This window comes from Oenanthe melanoleuca, chromosome 3 (assembly GCF_029582105.1).
Source record: "Oenanthe melanoleuca isolate GR-GAL-2019-014 chromosome 3, OMel1.0, whole genome shotgun sequence".
Taxonomy (NCBI): Eukaryota; Metazoa; Chordata; class Aves; order Passeriformes; family Muscicapidae; genus Oenanthe; species Oenanthe melanoleuca.
In genome coordinates this window covers 91528207-91553061 of record NC_079336.1, presented here as the reverse complement: position 1 = coordinate 91553061, position 24855 = coordinate 91528207, and the positions used below count along the sequence as shown (strand labels likewise).

Sequence of the window (24855 nt, the reverse complement as noted above, 5' to 3'; positions counted from 1 at the left end):
CACTTACCTTCATCAATTCAAACAAAAACAAAAACTAAACAACAAAAACAAACAAACAAACAAAAAACAACAACAAAACAAAACAGAAAAAAACCCCACAGTCAAAATAATTGGATGTATTTCAAATCTATATTTTTTTGGCCAGTGACAAAATTTGGCAATGACAGCTTTAGGGAGAAACAGTGAGGAAAACAGGTAAGTCAACCCTCAACTTTATCCAAATGCCTTTGGAGCAGTGCACAAGGAATGAAGGACTTGCTTGGATTTCTGGCTGTTTGTGCCAGGATTTCCTGGCCAAGTTGTGATTGTTTGAGTAAGAAACCCAAGCAGACTATCTCCCATGCTACAGAGGGCATGTCCTGGGGCAGGATGAGGGGTGTGTGGTGTCTGGTGCTCCTGGACCACAGGGAGCTGCTGTGAATTGCTGCTGGAAAACAGGGAGACCCAACATGTGATACTAAACTCCAGTGAAACCTTTAAAATCTCAGATCAATGCACCAGCCTGAATGAGTGTCTGGGTTTTATTGTAGTATTCCTTGGCTGCAGAGGCTGACTACTGAGATGTATATTCACATGTAAAGCAGTAAGAGTACAATTAACAATGACACATGGAGAAAATCACTGTCAGTTGGCATTAGTTTGATGATTAATGTGACTTTTTTTATTTTATTAACATGCCTTCTCTTCATCCATGCTGGAGCTGTGTCATCCTAGCCTCTGGGAGTAGGAAAGTAAGATCTACATATTTTTCTGTTTCTGTGGTTTCTATGACTGTCAGTCTGGCACCAGCACATAATTCTCAGAGAATATCACACTGCTGCTCTCTGGGTGGGTGGAAAGGAAAGAAAGCAATCACAGAGGGAAAGAGCTAAGCTGAGTGTACCAATATAACACCAGAAGGAAAACCAGGCATCCCTTACAGCTCATCCTTCTGTCTCTAAGTATGCTGATTTCCAGATGGACCAAATGACTACTACCCAGAAATATAGACCTCTCATACAGAAAGTTCAGAATGAGAATTGGGCAAAATACCTTGTATTTCAAATGCAGAAACCATCATATCTGTCTGAAAGTGGAATCCAAATGTTGTCACTCTTCTCTGTCTCAAATATCAAACCCTTGTACTTGAAAAAACCACTGAAGACAACTTCCTATTTCAAGGAAAGCACAAACAAAATGCAAAGTAGTCAAAAACAGAAATCACATATTCAAATACAAAGTTAAGGGGAAAGTAAATGAAAGGCACAGAAGTGTTACAAAAGCACTTCTTTAAAAAAGCAAATGGAAACACCATCTCTCTTTAAACCACGGTTGAATTGTATTTACTATAGTAAAACTACAGCAACTTGGTGCATTATGTAATAAAAAAAAGCCAGTTTATTAAGTTGAATAGTAAAACTATAGTCAGTCTTTGCTCTAACACAGTAATGTGGCAAATCATGCTGACTGCAGCTTTATAGTTTCTTTAGCATCTGCAGTTAGTTACAGCAGTTTTACTATCAACATTTCAATATACTCTTCTGATTAAAACTCCTCATAGTTTTTTTATTAGGTTTTCGGTCTACATATGTTTGATTTACCGCTACATTGTGAAATAGAGAATGTTGCTTTGAAAGTTCCCTTGATGTTTTGAATTGTGGGTAAAATACAGAAATAGGAATAGGACAACGTGAGGAAGTGAAAATCCTCTTGAACCTCCACTGCAGCATATCAATCCATGGGGGTGACTTATGGTAGACACCACTGCTATGGTAGAAACCAGTTTTCCTCCCAGGCAGCTGGGTCTGGTCACTGTGAGACAAAGAATCCAGATGAGGCTTGGCAGGGGCCAGCTGGATAATTCTTGTACCTTGGTGTTGCAACTTGCATAGTCCTGTGAGTGTTGTAAGAAGATATGGAGCAATTCCTTTGGGATTAATGGCTAGAAAATTCTACTGATTTCTCTGTCAAGGCAGTTGACTTATGTTTGAGCTGAACATGGAATTCTGGCTCAAAAAACTAGAGGCATGGGTTAGCCTGGGAGATAAGGGACCAAAAAAATCTAGACATTTTAGATCCCCTGGCTACAGCATTGGAGATTCCAGTGAGGATCACTCATCTCTTCCAAAGTCAATACAGGAACATCAGTGCTGCACTGTCTATGCCTCAGGTAAGGGCTTGAGAAGGGGGAGCCACTGACATTAGGAACCTATTACTGTGCTTATTAAATTCCAATTTCCTGCCTTTCATCAAGTTTTCCCTTTTATTGGTTGCTGGCTAGCTGTCCTCATCCATACCGTATTTAATGTTCCTGTTAAAGTGTCCCCCACTAAAAAAAGATAGGCCTCTGGCTTCAGCAAAGTAAATGGAAAATATCCTGTAGGTGTGGCATGGGGAGAGAAATGGGCCAAATATCAGCTTGTAGAGATGCTGCCTGTGAAGTGGCCCTGCCAGTGAAGCTGCCTGGGGTTCATGGAGATTGTCATGGCTGGAGGATGCAGAAGGGACTGCTCAACAGCAGTGCCATGTTTTGGGAGCAGGGATCATCATGCAGGGACAGCATCCCAGCTTTCATGTGGATTCACCTCCCAGGGGACAGCACAAAAGCCCAGAAGCAGAGGCCAGTCGTCTTTGCTTCCAGAGACCCTTCCTGACTGTGTGTAGCACCCATTCCCCACTGCCCAGCAGGGAGCAGCAATTGTGGGGCCCTCCTGTTTCATAGTTCCATCTTTGTCACCAGTGCTCCCCCAGGGTGGCTGAAAGGTGATGAGACACCTTCAGTGCCTGTCAGCCCTCTGCTAATTGACACCACAAAGGGTGGAGGAAGCTCTTTTGAGGAGCAGGATATGGACAATACATTTCAGCAGACACAAGAACCTGAATGCCATCCACCTGGAGGAGGGGATAACAGCCAAGCTGAAAACTTTCAGGATGCCCTGTCCCAAGAGGCTGTCAATCCAGAATTAGGGGAAACACCAGTTGGACAGTTTAGATACTCACTTGTTTCAAATCAGAGAGCCATTCCAGGGACCTCTGCACCTTTCTTTGTTACCTTTTCTCTGGGGACCTTCTGGTTTTGGCAAAAATAATAAACAAGGGGTTTTATGGGTCATGCTGTAGCTTTAGAAAAGGCAAGATGTGTTTTCTAGCCCTGATGTGTGACAATTGTCAGCAATCTAAGAAATTTTCCTCTGTTCTGTGTCAGAAGAACTTAGACAAGGAGAAAATCTCATTGATATTCTTCCTTTCTACCTCACTGCAAAGCTTCTGACCCTTAGTGAGTCCTCCCCTCTGCATTGCTACATCAGGCTTGAAAAAACAGTATGTGGTGCTTTTGGTCTCCTTCTAACCAATACAAGGAATGCCAGTGGAGGTCCTGTCACAAAACCACATTAGGACAATGCAGGATCCGTTCCTTTGCCTGTAGTACAAGCTCTGATAAAGTATTTTAAGTGATCTTTCCTATACTTAAACTAAAACACTAATTCTTTTTAGAAATTGTCTGATTTGGGTTTTTTTTTAAGCATCTGTTTTTTCATTCCCATCTGAAAGATGATTAATCATGCAGCTGTATCAGGTCAAACTTTTTCTAGTTTTGGACCCATTTTTGTGTTATTGCAGTGCAGCTTTTGGCTGTACTGTATGTCAGGCTTTAAGGCAAATAATGAAGAATTATTACAAGAATTATAAGTAAGGGAATTCTAAGTTAAAGATGCTGTCCCCATCCTAAGCCAGCTCAGAGTGAGGGCTAACCCCACTCACTGGCATAGACACAAAAGCCAGTCTAGTTGCTCTTAGACAACAAGTGAATTTTTGGATGCATTTCAGGGTTTACTTTTTCTTTTTTTTTCAAGGACAAGGGTGGATTTTTTCTGATCCTTGAATCATTTCACAGACAGGTGAACTAACACTGGAGATCTCTGAATCTCCTATTAAATTTCACTAAACCAGGCTCTTACAAAATATCTTATAGGCTGGCAATGCCCTAAGAGCTGCTTTTCACATTAGTGTGGTGTTTTTTAAAATTTCAGTAAAGACCTTTAATTAAACATTTGAGGGGAAAAGGATCCAATTTATGAAATGGGGAGATAAAACAGGCTAAGGTGGAGCTAAAACTCATTTTGATGCTTCAGATAATGATGTTATAAAGAAACCTGGCTGCCAGGTTTTATATTAAATGAATGTGCTACACATCCCTCTTCCCCTCCATCTTTAAGGAATGTTTACAAGTGTCTCATGTAAAAGTCAAGTCCCAAAGCTTATCTGCAACTGAATCTTTTGTTTGCAACTGCTTTAAAATGGAGGGGGAGTACTATGCATTGACACCAGTAAAACCATTAGATAAACAAACCTTTATTTCCTACATTTCCTTAAGGCTTCAGATCCTGCCTTATTTTTTTCTTCCTCCTAATGCTCCACTCATTAACAGGTTCATTTGATTCTTTCCTTGGGAATTCACCAGAGTTTGCCCCCAATCTCAGGGCAAATAGTTTACAAGTGACCTGCCGGATGGTGTTCGTTAACTGCCTCAGTCCCAAGGGACACTGATATACCCTTAATTAGGATGGGAAGGGGAAAAACCTCCAAGATGATTTGGGAAAGTTAACTGAGAAAGCCTAGCTGTTCATCTTCCAAGGTTCAAGGCAAAAGTGGAAAGGGAACAGGAAAAAAAAATCCCACATCAGGAGTGAAAAGGAAAAACAGAAACATCAGGATAACAGCTATGGTTTTTTCTATTGCTCATGGGGGTGTTTTGTGTGTGCTGTAATATGAATGATGAGTTGAGCTCTCCTAAGAATTATGTTGGGGTACAGCATGAAAGCACTTTCACATCTTTTCCATTCCCCCTCTGGTGCAGAAACCTGACAGAGGTGTTCAGCAGAGCAGCAATGCTCCTTGCCTTGTACAAAGTACTTGTTTATTCAGACTGGTGCTCTTGAAAGAAAAGAGCCATGAGGGGCTGTACAGGGTCAGTAGGGTACCAGTCTGCTGAACCAGCTGCAGCTTGGTGAGGCACAGATCAAGCCCTGGCACCCTTTCCCTGTGGAAGGCTGGAGAACTGGGGTGGGAGAGTTTGACTTTGAAGCCATAGATTAAGAAAACGAGTCTGTTCAGCACCTCCACTGGGAATGTGCTTACCTTTAAGCACCTTTAACAAATCCTGCATCCCCACAGAAGCACTTTCCTGAGCTTTTCTGTTTGTTGTTCCAGCCATGGGTGATATTACTTGTGTCTCTTGCACTTGGTACATTTGGTTGAGATTTAACACACTACTGCATATTAATGATCCTATCATGTAATAACATCAAGGTTATTCCCCATAAAACAGACCAGATGGTGACACCTTGGAAAATAGAGCTATGTCATGCAGTTCTGTGAAGGATTGACTTTTGTTCTTATTCCTCTTTGTTGAGAAAATTTCTTCACCTTCCAGTACTTTCTGAAGACTGTGATATGATTGATTAATGTCCTGTTTATGCATTTCCCACTTTTCAGCCCTCCCTGAAAGGAGAGGTGTGGGGGATCCTGTCTCTCTCCCATTCTGTAGTACCAGACTGCTGAGCCATGGTCCCTTCTGGCCCAGCCAGGGAAGCTGCACAACACCCCATTCAGAGATTCCAGCCAACAGCAATATGATGTGAGGACACTGCTCTTCTCAGCCTGGTGAGATGGAGTTTATACAGGAGCTGAATTGAACTGGCAAATATCTGTGCCTGATACTATGGATTGGCAAAGGTGCCCATGAAATGGGATGGACTACAGTTTCAAGGATATCTCTTCAAGGTTTCTTAAGCTCCTCATTGTTATTGTGGAGTGGGGCCCCAGCCAGCAGCTCAGGAAGCAGGGTAGTGTTGTGAGCTGGGGACTCTGCAGGGTGTGTTGCTGGCTTTGTTTTCATTCTGCATAAAACTTTGCTTGATTCTTCACATCTGAAGTATCTGTGGGTCTCTAGCCCACACAGAATGGCTTTGGCCCACCCTTAAGCAAATGCATTCTGCCCCAGCCCCACTGAAATGGCTCTGAAGTCCTGCAGACCTTAGCCAAGCAGATCTCAACCCCCAGGGTCTGCTAAGGAGGGAGAATGAGTGTGCTTTAGCTTCACCCTCATTTCTCACCAGAGCTAAGCTTTGCATCATCTTTAAATATCAACACTGGGCACTTGGAGATAATCTATTATTTAAGACTCTTCATGTGTTTCTTAAATACTGATTTAACTTTCCAGCTACCTGTACCCAGCATGTTTCTAAGGGCTTGTCCCAATTGCTTGTATTCTTTATAAGCACATTGCAGACCTGACTGGGTGCTGTGTGTTAGTTTTGAGGACAATTTGACATATATTTGATCTGCTTGCTCTCTATTTTCACTATCACAAGTTTCCCAGAGTGGGAAAAGTAGCCCATCCTATAACCTCTGCACCTCCAACCTCTCCAGCTATTACTAATGGTCCTCCTTCTCCTTCCTCTGCTTGAGCCTGGTCTTCCTGGATGGGAATGACCTCCCCTCCACCCCCACCTCTTTTATTATTTCCAAGACACACTATGCATGAAACTGCAAACACCTGGCAGACATTCCAGGGAGCGATCTGCAGTGCCTCTCCTGCCCTGCACAGGCATCTGAGCTGAACCTCCTTTTAGGGATCCCAGAGGTCCTCTCAATCAATAATCCATGTATTTTTATGAGAGCTAGATTATGGGGATTTGCAAAGGGGTTGATTAAGTAATGCTTCAAAGAGCAGTTACTGCTAACACCTGCAGCATTAATAGGGATCTATTAATAGAAAGTGCACGATTTAGCAATAATCCCTTATTCATACAAATGCCCCTTGATTTATGCCTGTCAGAATAGACAATACTTTCCATATATCCAGCTGGATTTAGATAGATGTGACTTCAACATCTGGCTAAGTGATGACATTTCAACTATGCAGACGTCATGCAGGGGGCCCAGAACAGTTAGCTAGAAAAGGGATAATAATCATGCTCCTTACATTGCTCACCACCTGCATGTTCACACTGTGTGGAAATGGTTTCCTGTGCTGATCTATCTCAGGTGGTCATCTGCAGGTGCCCCAAAGAGACAGTCTGAGCATTGTCAATCATTGCCCAGGCACAGGAAAACCAGGACTTATTCTTTCATTGGTTGGATGAGGTTGGACACAGTATCTGGGGTGCAGCCTATTGTACCAGGGTCCTGGAAATGTAGAGCTGATGGGTTTTCTCCACAAAAAAACAGACTTGTGACTTAATATAGGATGTGCACAGAGATCTCATTTCAGAACAAGAAAAGAGCTTCACACAACTGACTGCAAACTCTGAAAGGCAGGTCTCTCAAGCTAGTACTAACTAGTACCTCTGCCTAAATCTGTGCTGCCATTTGAAGCATGAAGGGCCATCAGGGAGTGGAATTCACCCATTGCACTTGTCTTATACTGAATTTTGTCTCTGTTGCTTGTCTTCTTTATACTAGTCAATTGGAGATTGTGTAAAGCTCTTCCTCACAATAATTTTGCTCTTTGTTAAGGGGACTGTTCTCTGCTGGATTGCTGTCTGCTGCCAAATGGAACAGGAACAGAAAACACATTCATACATAGATGGCTTGCAGCTTTTCCAAAGGCAAACTGTTAGTGCTTCAAGCAAATAAATGAGATAGATACAGTACAGATCACAGAATCATGGAATAACTAGGTTGGAAAAAACCTCCAAGATCATCAAGTCCAACCCATGTCCTAACACCTCAACTAGACTGCAGCACCATCCTGTCTTTTTTTAAATACATCCAGGGATGGTGACTCCACCACATCCCCAAGCAAAGCATTCCAATACTTTATTATTCTTTCCATGAAAAACTCTCCCAGCTTAGTGTCATCTGCAGATGAGTCTGTCACCCTCCATTAACAAGGTTCTCTGGTTTCAAATGGATTTTGATGTTGTGACTTTCTCCTAGTTCTAGAAATAATCTCTCCCACTCCCATTAGGACTTGCACTTCTCTAGGCTTGCTCTGGATTTATGCCATCATCCCTAAGAGCAGACTGGATGCTCTGCAGCTCCTGGACAGCTTAATTAAGGGCTGATCTCAGCATAAATTCATGCAAAACTCTTTATTGTTTGCTTTTGTTTTGCTTTCAAGGCAGAGATCATGACGACAGGTCACTCCTGGATACTCTAGAAATTATCTGGGGGGGAAAAGTAATTTTTCAATGACATGTAGCTGTTACTCCAAAACAAACTCTGATATACTTCTGGGTAAATTCTGTGGGGAATGTCCAGGCATTTCAAAATCCTGCCGTTTTTCTTGTCTGCTTGAGTGGGAAGCAGCTTTGTTTTGTTTTGTGACGTTCCCCATTCCAGCGCACGGCACAATTCCTGCCTCCAGAGGCACCAGGCCAGTGCTGCCTTTCCCCAGCTCCAGTGCTCTCAGAAATGCTGAATGTCACTTGGCTGTGGCTAAGTGCAGCCAGTGAAGGTTCATGCTGGACTCAGAACAGTTCTTCTGTCACTCTCTATAGCTCTGCTTTTTCTCCACGCATGTGAACAATCAGCATGACTGGTTCTGCTTACCAGAGACCCTGTTCAAAGGCAGAGCTTTGCTTGGGGCATATGGACCCAGTGCCCAGATTTCAGCCATCAAAAAAAAGGGAAATTATGTTAGTGTGAAAATGAAGGCATAATTCAGGGGCTGAAATGAAAATGGGTTAGCCTGGGTTTACCTGTCCTGCTCTCCAGGTGAAAGAGACTTTTTAAGGTGATGCTGTCAAGTTTAAACATGGGTAAAATGGGCTTACTTGTTTCTCACCATCCACTCTGGAAGTTTATCCACTTCTTCCTCCCACATGCCTTGCAGCACAACACATTTAGGCATCTAACTTTATCAGTGGAAAACCTACTCTATCACATATTCCACCGTGATTAGTTGTGTTGAATAGGAGAGACAACAAAAATGTACTGTTTATTAGTAAGAGCTCACTGACAAATATCACAGTACCTGAAATAATGGTGTGAGAGGCTCTTGGAAAAGATCTGGTCCTTCTCCTGAGCATAGAAAGCTCAAGCATACCTAGACTATTTCTGTCTTTTATTGCATCATATCCTGAGCAGGGTGCATCCCAGACTCCATAGAGGGGCCATAAGGAGACAGAATGGATCAAGTTAGCATGGAATGTATGTACCCATGAGATCAGGATCCTGAAACATGCAACAAATAGGCAAACAAGAAACACATAAGAAACACTCCTACCCTTCTGTACACATCCTGCTTTATTTTCCATAAAGAGAAGAAATTAATGACTAAGGAAAAGCTATCCTTACCCTTTGGAATGCATAACATAGGCTAAGAGTTTATGTCCTCATCAAGCAGAATTTGCTGGTGACTGCTGAGATGGCTTTTTTGATGAGGTTTCTTAAGTATGGGTTGTCTTTCTGTTCCTGCTGAACTGTGCTGTTAGCAAGTGACTTGTTGGTAGTTTAAGAATTTCTGTTACGGGGCAACTGAGCCACAGAAATTCTACTTTTACAAGTCAGGTAAAGCATAAGGGGCTTTTTGGGGTGGGTTTTTTGGTTTGTGGGTTTTTGCAATCCTTTAATGGTTCTATTTTTTTTTTTTTTTAAATGATTTATGTCCAGGCTGCATTCCCTGCAGGTCATGACACATGCAGTGTGTTCAGCAGTGATGCCTGCTGGAGGAGTTTCTGTCTGCTGCTTGTCACTCTAAGTGATGTGCTGCTAAGCAAAGAGCTACAATTAGTCTGGATGGTGTTTGTCACTGCCTGCAAGAGGAAATCTCTTATCTGGAAGCTGGGGGAGAGCTTTCCAAATTCCCTGGTTACACAAGCCAGCTAGAGCTTATTGCTCCCCATGTGTCCTGCTCTGTCTGTGGAACCCATCCATTCAGGCTCTGAGCTCTTCTTTCATGCAAATAATTTCAAAAATTCTCTTTTCTACCAAAAAAACCCAAACAAACAAAACAAGCAGACACCTATACACACACAGAAAAAAACCAAAACAAAACAAAACAAAAAAAAACAAAAAAAAACCCAGCCAAAACAAACAAAAAACCTGCATTGCATCCTGAGCAGGACATATCCCAGACTCCATAGAAATACTGTGCAAGGAGACAAAATGGATGAAGTTAGCATGGGACATTCATGATCACAAAATTAAGATCCTGTAATATGCAAGAAATGTGCAAACAGGTGACACAGAAGAAAGATGCTCCTGAAAACCTGAAGAGTTTCTTGGTGTGGGAAAGAGAGACCTATCTTTTGTATTCTGCTTTTTAGCAGACCTGTCAGATTCCAAAATACTGAAAAATTAGAATTAGGAAAACCTTAAAATAAATAGGATGGTAACTTCCCCTGCAGTCTCCTAACCTTCCTTCAGGGAGAGCAGAAATAAAAATGCCCAGGAGGGATGACTTTTGGGTGTAGAGATTTTAACCAGTCTGTTTTTAAACACTTTCCAGTCTGGAAGGTGGCAGTGTGTTCCCCATGGGTACAGCTGGCATCACACAGGTGGGAGGGAGATCTGCAGCCAGGCAAACACCCCTTGGACATCCATGCCCTGAAGGTGGTTGGTGGGAGAAGAGCAAAAACAGCAATCCTGGGCCTGCATGAGGAAAAGCTTCTCTGTCCTGCACATGAGTAATTGATTCTCCTTACCTGAGCCCAAAGCCCTCTCCCCCAAAAAAAACACACATAAATGGAGAGGAAACAGGATCCAGCCCTCCCCAGGGCCAGCAAGCATCCTTGTAAAACAGGGCCTTTATGGGATGAAGGAAAGCAAGTTGTAGGGGCTCCATCTGTGCAGTAAAATATTTAAATATGCTCTGGGACCAAATCAATAACTCTTCATTTAAGCCAGGCTTGCTGCTGTTTCCATTTTTATTAATATTGCCCAGTATTAGGAAGAGCAAATGTTAGTAATCCAACCAGCTTCTCTGGCTTTCTACCCACTGACCATCAATGCAATCAATTTTAAACCTCCTACCTGCACCAGTTTTTGACCCAGTTTTCCTGTCCACACCCAGGACAGAACCCTTTTCTGACTAAACAGTGACTGTGCAAAAATGTTTTGGATAGCTGGATATAATGCATTGGAAGGACACTGGAAAAGAACTGTAACATTGAGTCCATAGGGGTATGGTGATAAGGCAAACTGCAAATCTGCTCTTTAGCATTTTAACATCAATTACATTACATCCATTTAGACAGGATTTTATACTTTGCTGTCATTGATAGACCAGAGCTCTCCCTACTATAAAGAAGCACAGCTATGTTGGCTTTTTTTCTATCAATTGAAAATGCTTCCAGAGTAAATGAGAGCAAGGTTTAAAGGTCTTGTGTTGTAGGATGAAGGGGAAAAGTGTGTTACAAGTTAAAGGATTGCTCCAAGGGAAATGTGTCCATTTCAGGAAGCCTTCTCTTGGCTTAGAAGCCACCATTGCTCACTAGGACCCTGTTTTCAGGAAAATATGATATCAGTTTATGTTTTGAAGGGTTCTAAATGTACCTGATTTTGTCCAATTTCTCAAAGTGCAAGTACAGCCTTTCCACTTGCATCAGTCTTTTTTTTTTTTTTCTTTTTACTGCTTTGTTTTAAAACCTGGCTTTCCTGGGAGAGACAACATGGAATAACATGGCAATTCCTATGATTCAAAGTTTGAAGCATTCTGTGGCAGTTATTGCAGAACCAGCCTTTTAAGAGAAGTGTTATGCTCACTGCTCAGCTCCTTTGTGGATGATTGTGACCTCTCAAAAATTTAGTTTTTAACATCTGACTAAGATTACAAGGACAGAACCCCATGGGAGGTTCTTTTTTATGATCCTTGCACAGCAAGAAGCTGCTGAGGAGCTCAAAACAAGAGAAAGGTCCAAACTGCAACATTCCCCTTTGAATATCCTGAAGCTTGAAGGGGATTGAGTTCCTGGGGTTTATTCATCTCCATCTCTCTTTAGAGCTACTAACAGAATTCAGGGTCTTTTTTTCCTGTTGCTGATTAAGCCAAGCCTTCCAAGCCCTGTGCTTTTAAATGTACTTTTTACATATCCCTCTATTTGCAGTCCTGTCTGGAATATGTTAGAGTTGTTCCTTCAGACACAGGTGAGATGAATGCAGCCATTGGAAAGTTGTGCCAGATTTCTGCCAGCTCTCACAGCACAGGTGAGCACGTGAATGGCTCAGTCAGGCCCTGGAGCATGAAAAAGTTTACTGGTTTAATTCTCCCCTTTTATCTGAAGGAGCATTTTCTAAATTAAATTATTTCTATTACTAAGCTCTTTAGAGTATAAAATAGACTTGGCCAACAGAACCTAGTAATGCTGTGTATTTATAAATTTACTGAGCCATGTCCTTTCTAAATTAAAAAAAATGTTAGGCAGTTGCTTACTAACCCCTAATGCATTTTAATATTAAGGAACCCAACCTATTTCTTTGGCTGCTGCTGTATAAAATGAGATCACTGCTGGCTGCAGATGCACAGTAGAGCAGGACTGCTGAAGAGTGTCTGCTGATAATAAGAATATCTATTCACAGCTGATAATACCAGTTAGCACTTCTGTAGCACTTGGTGCACACTCTCAAAGCTCTTCACATTTCAGTAATATTCTACAATCCCCTCACCATACCAGGAGAGCTGAAAGAAACCTTGTTTGAGTCACACATATCATAGGCCACATAGTGAAGAAGCCAAGGAGAAAATTCCCTGATATTGATTGTACCATACTATTAATTTTAAGCTTTTATTGCAATCCTTCCAAACCCTCTCTAACATATTCATGGTATCTTATTTTACAATGTTTTGCACAGATCTGCCTGCTAGAATGGAAAACACTTTCAGAGATTCAGTTCAGTGGAAAGTTATGTTCCACCTCCAGGACATTAATCAGTGTGTTTATTTAAGCCTAAATGCTTGAGTTGTGCTTGCCTTATCAAAAGTGTGCTGACTACACTAACAAATGCCTTCTTCTGGAAATGCAGCTCTGCATGACCCGCCAGCACTGCCCATTCTTTGTGCTAATTACAGGTTCCTCCCCAGGGCTTGGAAGCTGCTTTTGGTCTGCTTCAGGGTCCAGTGTTTCAGATGTTAAATCAGACCACCTGTTGCCTGCAAAATGGATAGAGATCTCAGGCAAACTGATAATTTTTCATGATCTTTCCATTCCTTTTGCTTTGGACAGAAATACAAAGCCATTATCCTTTCTTGTGCTGTTGTGATGCTTCTAGTCCTGGAAGGACAGAGGCATTTAAGCCTTGAAGGATGAACTGAGGGAAAATTCAATTGGAAAACTGTTTTCTTTTTGACTAATTTCAATAATTGTTTAGGCTCTGGCAAAATTGTGCAGAATTATTTTATTTTGTTTAACCCACTCCCCTAAACCTGTCACATGTGGAGAAGGACTGCTCCCTTTGCAGCTGATAGAAGGAACACAATGCTGTGCTAATTACAGGATTTCTGTGGTTATGCTGTCAGAAAGGTATGTCTGATTGGGATTTTTTTTTTTAATGGTGAATTGCCTAAAGAAGAATTTTGCAGGAATACACTGACCTTGGCAGACATGTGTCATTGGAAAGGCTTCTTAGGAACATGTTGGAATTTTTGTCTGGAGCCACTGAGCAATGAACATCCTTATACTTCCCACATACTCTGAGGGGACTCTGACAAAATCAGCCTTTTCATCCCCATGCAAGTGACTTATAATACACCTCATCCTCTGCTTCTCATGCAGCTATTTGATTGCTTTTGCTTCTTATTCCACAGTATAAAGCACTTGCAACCAAATTCTACCTTCTAGCCAGCTAGAGACCTCAGATCCCAGCTCTTTTAGGGCATACCTGGGGTACAGCAATCTTGGCTTAGAGCTTCACTGTGCTTGCTTCACCACCACATCAGTGTCTTTCCACCCCAAGCTTGATGGAGCCTTCTCTTCATGCTCCCACTATGCTCCTGCAGCAGGGAATGGGAATTCTGGCCCACAACCAATGTTTTTCTCATGCAAAGTGTTAAGGGATCATTAGGGTCCATCCAGACCAGACAAAACTCTCATTCTTAAAGCTTCATCTGAAACACCCACCCACTGTGAAGTGAATGGTGCTGAATTTATCTTGAGGAAGATAAAGGCTGAGTCAGCCCAGCTGGGACTTGGACCTGTGGTTAGAGAAAAGTGAGGCACACCACATTTGAAGGTTAAACCACTAAGACATCCCCATGAGCTAAGGTAAACATACCATCATTTACCCTTCCTATCTTTTGCTGGCCGAGCTATGCATTATGTGCATAGCAAAATATGCATGTGACTCAGTGCTGGGACAAACATGGGAGACTTGAACAAAGCTGAAGTACACTCTGGCTGGTTACATGTACAGAAGTGCACCCATGCTCTCACTAAAGGCACAGAAACTCTTTCCTAGAGGGTTCTTCCACTCTGAGGCTCTCCCCCAAACCTGCTCTTGGGGCAAAGCAGATTCCTTTCACCTTGGCAATGCCACAGCACAGTGCAAGCTGCTTCTTTGTCTGAACCTGCTGATGGGGAAGACAAATCAGGGCTGGGAAGATTGTTCTGAAGGGAATACAAGTCAGCTACACTTAAGACTGCAGAGGAGAAGCTGTTCAGGCTTAGTGCCTAACATAACAGGAGGAGAAACCGGGTCAGGAGCCATTGCCCTCCAGAAGCTCAATCCTCCTACTGAAGTCAAGAGTGAAATTATCATTGACTGCAGTGGGAGAGGAACTAAGCCCTGGAGAGTGAAAAGGAGAAGTGCTGCTAGTGGGGCTGGCTTATAAAAGCCTTCAGCTCCTGCTTTCTCCATGTTGTTTCTCCCAGCAGAGCTCCCCGCCAGCAGCTGTGTTTGCTCTGTCGAGACTCAGCCCATCCAGAGTAATTCACCTTGATCTCCTCACTGAGGAACTGATGGGAAAAAGAGGTCAGGCAGTGAGAGCCATGAAAAGAAACAGTATCTGCAGATGGGACTGCATTCCCATTTTTTCCATCTGCCTTTGGTACCGGGGTCTGTCAGCTTCCCTTCAGGAGCCAGCGCTGGTGATGCTCTGGCATTGCACACTTGTGTGCTCACCTTCACCCCTGTCCCCTCACCCCCCATCCACTGCACCATGCTGCCTCTGTAATTTATTGTCTGTGCATCAGATTGGAGCATCAAACATGTGCTGGATAATTTAATTCTCGTTTAACGCTAAAAACAAAATGTTCTTTATTTTTAGGCAAATTATTAAGTTCCAGGCTTTGTTTTGTTTTTGCAAGACATTAATATCCATTAAAACCCGGTATGCTTTCCAGGTGCACAGTTTCCTCTCTGAAAATGATTTCTTCTTTGAGTGTGTGTTTAAGAAAAGTCTGTAGCTCCAGCTCTGCTCACAGGATCCTTTCTCTTTTAATGTACATGAATATGTTTGCCTTGGCTGTAGAGACCAGGCAGTACACAAAATGTATTCTATACCCTGTGCTTTGCCAGGTGAACTTCAGCAAGTTCATCCCTTACCCCAAGCTTCATTTTTCTGAATGTGAAATGGGGATAATGTGGAAAAAACTATTCAAGCTCGTGAGACAGCTCTGGGTGAGGGTGTTAGAGTGCACACCCAGTCCTTCCCATGTCAGTAGCTGCAATGTAACACACAGGAGAGGTTGCCTGTTTCTTCAAGATATACATGTTTTCTTCAGGACTGATGTAGCCTCTCCCTACAAGCCCCACATTTTGTCTATCTTCACATGCTGGCATGAAGCTGGAGATCATAGAGAGGACAAAATTCATTTCTAGTTCAAGAGAAAGCCCATTTCAAAAGGCCATAACCCCATCTTCCCTTTCCTGAGCACGCAGACTGTGTGGCACAGGAATGCCAGATCCTAGCAACAGGCAGACAAGGATGATCCCCTGGGACAAGGGGGGCACTCCACTCATGTATACAAAGATGGATAGGTTGCCCAGTTCCTTATCACTCTTTCTTATCCTGCAGGAGGGCTGTGGGTCAGCAGCACAGAGGTTGCTCCATGGCCCCCCAGTTATTTCCCTGCAGTGATGTCTCTGTGTTTGGGTCCTGCCACTGCCACCCTCTGGGTATGAAAACCAAGAGCCTCACTCACCCACTGGGTGCTAAGTTGTTGATGTGCAGCAGAGAGCTGTCAGCAGAGCAAAGGCCATCCTGGGCAGCCCCTGAGGAGCAAATGTGCTGCCCAGCCAGCAGCTGCTGGAGGTCAGGTTTCAAAATCACCTGTTCTGGCTGAAAATACAGGAACTTGCCTGTCAGCCCCTGTCTGGTAATTACTCCAGACTCATCTGCACTTTCTTTGGCTGCATGCTAATTGAGGTTTAGCAGGTTTTGTCCTGGGTGTTTGAAAAACAGTCTCCCCTCAGTTAAGAATCAAGCCAATTAATATAACACCTGGGTTGATTAATAATAGCAAATGCTTTACACTCAGCTGTAAGGTCACATGTACAGTACAAACTGCTGCAGGAGCTTGCCTTGCCTTGATCCACTGGCAGTGGAGTTGCAAAGGGCACTTCCCACCCAGGTCAAACAGAATTCCTTGTGCAGTTCTCAGGTGCAGCCTCCAGAACCTCCAGCCCATGGCACATCCAAAAAGGAGCAAATGCAGCATTGAAATTTGTCTCTGACAGATTGTAGGTCAGGCTTTAGCCCTTCTTTAACTATATTTCTCTTTTAAAAGCCCATGATATACATTAAGAACAACATGGGAGAGGGATACTCTCCTCATTGCTTGCTTCTAATAAGAAAAAGATTTCCTAAGTATGAAAAGCATTAGTCTCAGCATAATGTTTCTTTTATGAAAGCATCTGTGATTGCAGTGGAACTATGGAGTAATGCTAACACAGAAGCAATGACCAGAACAAACTTTCAGAATAATGGCTCCAAAGACTTTTCATGGCTTGCTGTAAAGTATTTATTAATTTGGTTAAGAGATGGCCTTGTGCCATATCCTGAATCTGACTGTGTCTAAGAATTTCTCTGGATACTCCCTGGAAAGATTTACCATTCCCATTAAATGATAATGGGAAAATTCAAAAAGCAGATCAAAAGATGGGCATTTTCAGAGAAGAAAATGCTATCTGAGACTGCTGTCTTCCTTCCTTAGTTATGGTCACGTACAGCAGACTTAATTCTGGCCTTCATGTTGCAGTTGAGACTTTGTTTTTTCTGGAGTCATTTGCAATCTGAAAAGACATCCAATTTGCTAAGCAGAGGCTGTTTGTAACTGTGGGAAGCAAAGCTCATTTCTCCACTGAGGCCAATTTTTCTGTGCCTTCACTCTAACCACTTCTTGGTTTGCTGCTATTTTTAATTGCAATGTAGCTAAAATAAATAAAATGCTTGCCTACAACAGGAAAAGGAACAGCTTCAACTTCCAAAATGGAAGTGGGTAATGTAATTGTAATTTGCCCATCTGTGGGAGGCTGACAGTTGCTTGTCCATCTAACTTCCTATCACCAGAGATGCTCCCCTTTATACTCACCTATGCCTGCTCATAACCAGACACTTCAAATACAAGACACCAGAAAGAGCTGCCTTAAATGCTGCACTTCTGTGAACAAATTTACAGCATCAGACCTCTTGGACAACTTGGACCAGGCCCATCAATCTCTGAACTATCATCCTCCCTAAAGAGACTGCACAGAAAACATTAAGTGTTCAGCAAGGCTGATGAATCACTGTCTGGCCATATGCTCCAATGTCCTGTTCCTAAGGAGCCTGTTGGAATATCATGGTATCTACAGCACTGGGAGATAGGGCTAGGTTTGTGCCATGACTGGGTTTGTGCCATTAGATGATAAATTAATAATTATAAACTTGCTGGGCTGTGCACCCCAGCAATGCTACACGTTGGCTTCTATGTCTGTTTTTCCAGACAGTTGCCAAAGCCCCAGTGAAATCCTGTAATACCAGGTACCAGCAGAGCCTGAATGTCAGTAAGGCATCAGTGCTTCTGCAAAGGGACTCTTTCTCCTCCCCTAAATCTATTTTCTGCATGTTGCTTTGCTCTAAATCAAAGCTGTGACCAACAAGGTCTGGCAAGCTGTGCTGGTTATTTTTCATACTCCTGCTATCCACTGAATATTTATTTGTTATCTGTTTTGTTTCTGGTTTGTTGCATTAATAGCTAACTTATAGCACTTGGCTTGGGAAGGTGGGAGAATCTCCCAGTTAGGCTTTACTGAGCTGATCCTAGCCTGCATCTGAAGCTAGCAAGCCATGACCTTGTCCACTTTTTTATTAGTGTTGTTTTTGTCATTACTGATAACACTGCTGAAAAACAAGGCAGTTAAATGACAACTGAGGAATGTTTTCTTTTTCCTGATATAACACCAATCTACAGGGACTTGGGAAAAGATTTAGATGAGTCGTGTCCAGTAACACTGAGCACCTTCCAAATACAGTATTTTGGTGAAAGTTGTTAGTTACTTGTTTAATAAAGATCATGTGTCCTGTTATATGCATCAGAATGGCAGTCCATTAATCTTGGGAGAAATTTTCCCTCCAATTCAGATCTTGAGTTAAAGTGGAGGGAAGGGGGGCAGGGAATAGCCATTGAGGGTTTTTTTCCACTTTCAGGAGAATGGCATGTTCCTCAGGGAGACAGTAAATTGAAATTAAGGCTGTTTCAGTTGGCCTACAGGATATGCCTGCAAATGTAGACATATTGAAATGGTGAAAAAGTCTGTCTGTGCCCATTCATATAAAGTGAATGGGTTGTAATGTTCTCCAGCCCTTGGGAACGGTGGCTAGATTGAGGAAAGAAGGCAGGAAGAATGAGATGGATTTGACATAAGTATATTTAAGTGCACTGAAGGCTTTCTCTCCTCCCTGTGGTTTAATGGTATATTCCACTGGGGTCTACAAGGAAGAAAGACAGTGAATCCCTACAGCTTTTCTTTTTAAGGATAACAAATCTTAAAACAGGTGTGAGCACAGAAAGATCCTCTTACTTGTTGTTTTTAAGTCCTTCTCAGCCAGCCAGCACTCTGTGTGTATTATTATCATTCCACAGAGTGAGCGCTGGGGAGAGGGGACTGAGAGTGGAAGAGGAGCTGGAAAAAATAAATTACTGCAAATGAATAATATGAACTAAGTATGCTGGTCATGCTCTATGAAATTTATTATACTGTGGTTACCAAGAAGACATATTAGCCAGACTAAAAAGAACAGAAAATAAAAGGTTGCAGTGTAGGGAAATACCTTCTTGCCTCTTGGCAACGTGTGAAACAAGGGAATAAGTGCGACGGGAGCTCGGGCTGCTGAGCAGCTTCCCTGGGTGAGGGGGCAGGCTTAGGCTGTCAGGGCACAGAAAGGTGGGCTCTGAATTTGCTTTCAGTAAAATATCAAGCTTGTGGATATGGGCAGAGAGGGCTCTGCTAGATGCTTTGTCTGTGGCCAGTTGAGAGGCAGCTTCTCCTGGTGAGGGCTGATCCTGGCACTGCCACCTCCCTGGGACACAGGAGAGGCAGCAGCACTACCTCAGCTCTAGAAACCACTAGAGGAAGTCCTCAGGGTGCTCCCTCCCTCCAGGGAGACCCAAAATGGCACAATCACTGACCAGAACCCTCTTTGCAGGACTCACGCTTGCTATGTACCCTGGGGATTTCAAAATGTGTCCTGGGGATCTCAAAATAGGTGCCCCAAAGTGGACCCATTGATATCTCTGCCTCTTCTTTCCCTCCCCGTCTCCTCTGGGGAAGACTTGGGCAAAGAGCCAGCTCCAGTTTTCTGTTTGAGGGCCCTAACAAGGCTTAGGAGTCTTTCCCACCTGTGGGAGGAATGTTATCTGAAGTTAGGACAAAAACCTTAAGGGGTATTAAAAGCATAGTAGATCTTACTGACTCACTGTTTGAAAATGTCTCCTGGGTGATATTGCCATGATTCTCATTATCCTGGTGAGGATTAAACAGTCAGTGACTTTCAGGAGAGTGATCAGCTGAACTTCAGGAGTTCACAGTACGGTAACTCTTAATAAACAGAAAATAAAATTAACTTCCTTACTCCCATTCCAAAATGTTTACTAAAATGAAGAGAATAAATCTCCATCTCCAGAACAGGCTGCCCCTAGTGGTTGGACCTTTGAAACTTGGAAGGGAACTTTACAACCTTTGCCCGTATGTTTCTGCCCCCCCTCAAAAGTCTGGCAAGTTTGCAGAGGTTTCCCCTTGTAGTTGTGAATTTCACATGGAAATGTAATGGTTTCATCAGGAGTCTTGTATTTCAGCTGTAATAAAAGACGAGATAGGAATCAAAGACAGTTGTTCCAAGGGAATGGAGTCTGTAGTGTATAATTACAACTCCCTCAGCCAAGGGCAGATGCTTGAACTATTTCAATTCTTTTATTACTCTCCTGAATGCAGCCAGTGAAATGTTGCTAACGTACAAGGCTGCAATTGCCTCTCTTGTTTTCCTTCTCTTTTTTCCTTTTGTTTGTCCTTTGGACAGGCAGGGAGAAAGCAATACTCTTGCCCTGGACAGAGCCCAGCAACACTATTCTTCAGAGAAAGGAATTTCCACTTCTAGAAAGTTAACACCACTTTAATTCCAGGTAAGATTTCATGCTTTTGCCATGAGCTACCTGAGAAGTTTTTTTGGCTATGAACGAGGGGGACCACCATGATTACCTTCAGTCAGGCTTGAGTGCAAACCCTAGAAAGTATGGTACAGAAGTTAAAAACATCAGGGTTTGGATGTGACACGGTTTTATTGCACATAATCTCTGCTTAATTAGTTGGTCTCTGTGCTACCATTGACACAAATGTAAAACAGTCCACCCGTTTAAATTTCATTGTTGTTGACACAAGTGGGAAGGGTATTCTGAATCCTAATGAGGATTTGTCTTAGGCCAGCTAAAGTGGACCTGGATTTCCTTTCTCTGGTTTGTATCAGCAGTTGTCTCCATTACATGCTATAACTCCTGCTTGTAGGTTTTTCAGCCTGGCATAAGAACAATAGGTAATTCAAATATCTATATTGTCCCTGCACCCTATAATGGTATTACAATGACAATTTTATTACTCTCATAAAATTTTTGCAACTTCCCCACAGCACATTGTAATTTCACCAATGGTTGTAAAAGGTCTTAAATTATATTTGTAGAAAATTGAGATGAATGGGTTTTGGTATTAATGCATTTCTCATTGTGTAATAAGAATTTTTGTCCCTTTCCTTTTGCCAAGTGTGGAGAAAAAGCAACTCAGTTCAAATATTTGTCAACTCCCATTAGAAACATTTAATACTAATAAAATTTATGGATTTAGTTTCCAAAGGATACTGCCAGCGAAGTTCATGATTACTAAATCAGTACTTAAATGCAACTTAAATACAATTGTTCACCTTATAAATTTATATATGTTGTTTGACATATCTAAAGTGCAGCTTTGGAGGCTGGGTCAGCAGTGGAGGAGCTGTTTGCTTAATTCAAGCTTATAAATGAAAGGAAAATTTATTACTAATAAAGCAGCAGCATTTACGCAAGATGTTCCATAAATGTTTCTAGGCACAGTGGGCAGAATACATCATGAGCAAAGAGCAGGTGGAGCTTCCAAATTCAGCCACAGGTACAGAGAGCAAGCAGGGCTTCATAGAATTTGCTGTGTTGCCTTTTCCTGATGGGAGAGAAATCAGCCAATGTAAAGATAGTGAGGTGTGAGGTGTGAGGTGTGGGCATCCTGGGGTGTGCAGTTACCAGCCTGAAGTTTCAGTCTGCCTGCTCAGTTATCTGCATTAGAAAGTCTTGTCAAGCTGGACGTGCAGCAGAGTCCTAAGCAGCGAAGTGCGAAGGTACAGTTTGAGTTGGCTGCAGTCCATGCAGCTGTGATGAAACAGGAGGGGAAAAAAAAAGATGGCATCAAGGGAAGGGTAAATTCTGCTCTTGACATCTTCAGCACTGAAAAAATATTGCAGAGGGAGAGAGGAAGAAAGATGAACATCTTGATTTTTATTGCACATAAACGCAGCACCGTTTCCGAAGCAAGAGTATGAAAACAAGTTTCTGTTCGTGCTCTGTTTTTGCTTGTCATTTTAGTCCTTTCTGAAGTTTTCAAATTCAGGCAAATCCACCTGCAAGACACTAATGAATTTATCATTTGAAATACAGTCAAAGAAAAGACACTCAAGTAGACAGACTTGGGAGAAAAAGAATTGGCTTAGGCAGGACAGAACATTGCTAAAAATACAAAGAGCAGAGCCCATTTTATTTGCAAAAGAATCTTCTGCAGACTTTATGTTTTCAATTTTAACTACATTTATTCAGCTGGCTGCAGCTTTTGATTTCTGGATGTTTTGATACTCTTTTATTATTATTTTGGATAATAATTCCAACTTCTCTGGCTAGGACACTCAGTTGTTTTTTTTCTTTATTTTGTTCCACATATGGGGAGAGAAATAATTGATGCTGTAACTCCCTGAGGCTCACTGAGTGCCTGGGAGAAAACCGGCAACTGCATTTCATCTGAAAAAACGTTGCTTGAACGAAAAACAAAAAGCTGAAGCCACATGTTTGGAGCAAATGTACTTTAACTAATGGATCCCAGTGTATTATTAACTCACAGCAATTCATAAATATGACAAGTGTTTTTTTTCTTTTTACACCGGCGTCCAATTAGAGCCGAATGATGGGGCTGAGCGGGTGTCCCTGAAGGGTGCTTACCTCCTGAAGGATTGTCTGCAGGCATGAGCCTGGCTGGGGAGGTGAGCAGGGAAGAAGGTGGCAGGAGCAAGCTGTGAACACGAGGAGACATTACAGCAGAGCTTGGGAGCACTAGGCGAGGAGCAGAGCGCCGTCCATCACTGGAGCCGGGACCTGCAGCCACCAAGTGACAGCAAGGAGGGGAAAAGGAGGATTGCAGGGCTGCAGTGGGAGCAGGCAAGGGTGGGAGAGGAAGGGCTGAAGAGGGAATTGTGGAAGGAAAGTTTCCTGACAAATTACTTCGTATTTGCTGGTTTCGTTTCTGACATGCGGAAGGAAATGCTCTGTGTTTTCTTAAGGAAGTGCAAATTTCTCCACTTCATCCATTTTAAATCCTCGCCCTTAGGCCTTTTGTACTGAAGCATAAAGTTTGGAAGCCTTAAATGGTCATAACTTTTCCCTGTAGAATTGAGCCTCAGAAACCTACTAACAATTCTGGAGGGCTCAAAAGGAAAACCGTTTTGCAGCAATTTGGCAACATCCATTTGCAGGGGGGGTTCGTATGGAGCATCAATTTATTCTCATGGTTTCTTTACCATATTTGATGAAATATAAGATGCAATTGGAACAAGAGGCTAACGAAAAAAGGCCATAAACTTTGAAATGGTGCTGTAAAACACACAGTGTGTTAACGTGAAATAAGTTACAGACTTAAAAGAATTTACAATGGCTTGCTCATATAATGGTAGTACAATAGACTTGCAAGTTGCAGATGTTTTCTGGTAGATCTGGTATTTTAATACACGTTCTCCTTCAGTGAAACTGTGAGATTTGAATCTGGATAATAATAACATAGTGATGCTGGAAAACAGAGTTGAAGGAAAAGTGGTAAAAGGGGGAGGGGGAGAAACCAAACAAAATTAGAAATCTCAGATTGTTCACTTTAGCCATACTCTGTTTCTGTGTGGAAAATGTGTTAAGTTTGCAAGTCAGTTGAACAATCAAGTTTCTTCTGCTTTCCCAGATCATTCAGTGGCCCTCATCCTGCAAGTGGGATGTGTTTCCCAGGATTCTTCACTTTTAGGATGGAACTAGAGCAGGAAAGAGAGAGAAGCTAGGAACGGAAAAAAACCCTGGGACCATGTGCTAACATATATTCCTCTCCTGCCCAGGTCCTACGACAACCAAAGTATGTTTCAAACTTCCAGGGGTCACTTTCATCTCAAGGGACATTTTCCAAGCCCAGAGGACTCTTTTTGATGAAACCATTGCAATTTTTATTTGTATTTGGGGTCCCCAATGAAAGCATGGCCTTTTAGTATATCATTGTATAACAACAAAGATTTAAGTTTAAATCTGCAGAGCAGTGGCATGGAGGAAAAAATAGCAGCATCTCATCATCAGCTGTCATGGAAAGAATTGCAGGAGGGCTTATGTGCCCTGTGGCTGACAGCATCTTTTCCCAGCAATGCTGGTTCCGAGCAGAAAGGGAATATTTAATTGTTAGCTTCCCTAGAAAAAAAAGGTTTATCCAGAGTTTGAGTACAACAATTTGGAAGAGAGAAGGATGTGCAGCATGGCCCCTCAGTGACCACCAAATTCTCTCTGAGGGCTGTATCATTGTAGGTCCTGCACAAGAGGGCTTGAGCTGTTCTACTTCTGGGCATATTTATGCTATTTACTAATGAAATAGGGATGTACTGCTTAAAAAAACCCGACCAAAACCCCAAAAAAAATGAATAAAAGATTCGTGCTTAGTGCTTTGCTGACATTTCAAAATTTGTCATCAGCTCTTCCCTCTCACTTAGTCTGGGTGCAGTGCAGATGTAGGACACATTGTGCAATGTGGATGCATCAAAAGGAGACAGAACAAGGGAGAGGAAGGGGAAGCAGGCAGACTTCTCCCACTCCAGCTCTAGTGGTTGTAGAACACCTTGCCCAAATATTCTCTACCATAGCTGAAAGCACTTTGAGAGTAGAGTTCTCTGCTTTGGCCACAGCTTGAGATTTCTAATGTGATGGGGACAGGTCTAATCCAGCAGCAGGAGTTCTGCTCCAAGGCCTAGTTCCTGCCACATAAAGACCAAGAGAAGCATCTGGAAGCAAAATCAGGGCACTCCCTGTCTTATTCCTTGAGGACAAAGCAGTCTTCTGATGGAGAGAAGGAAATGAGTGCAGTTGTCTCAGCTCCACCCTAGGTACTAACTTGGGTTGTCAGGCTTCTGCTAATGACTGCAGTCTAGACTTT

At 42.5% G+C, this 24855-nt stretch overlaps 1 long non-coding RNA gene across 1 annotated transcript in view; it reads left to right on the top strand.

Annotated features, from left to right (window-relative positions):
* Nucleotides 1-2065: 2065 nt before the first annotated feature.
* The window catches only part of LOC130251535 (uncharacterized), a 93493-nt gene continuing 70703 nt past the window's right edge, over nucleotides 2066-24855 (top strand). The window contains exon 1 of the long non-coding RNA XR_008840178.1: nucleotides 2066-2149. This is a non-coding gene — a long non-coding RNA (uncharacterized LOC130251535). The remainder of the gene's footprint in view (nucleotides 2150-24855) is intronic.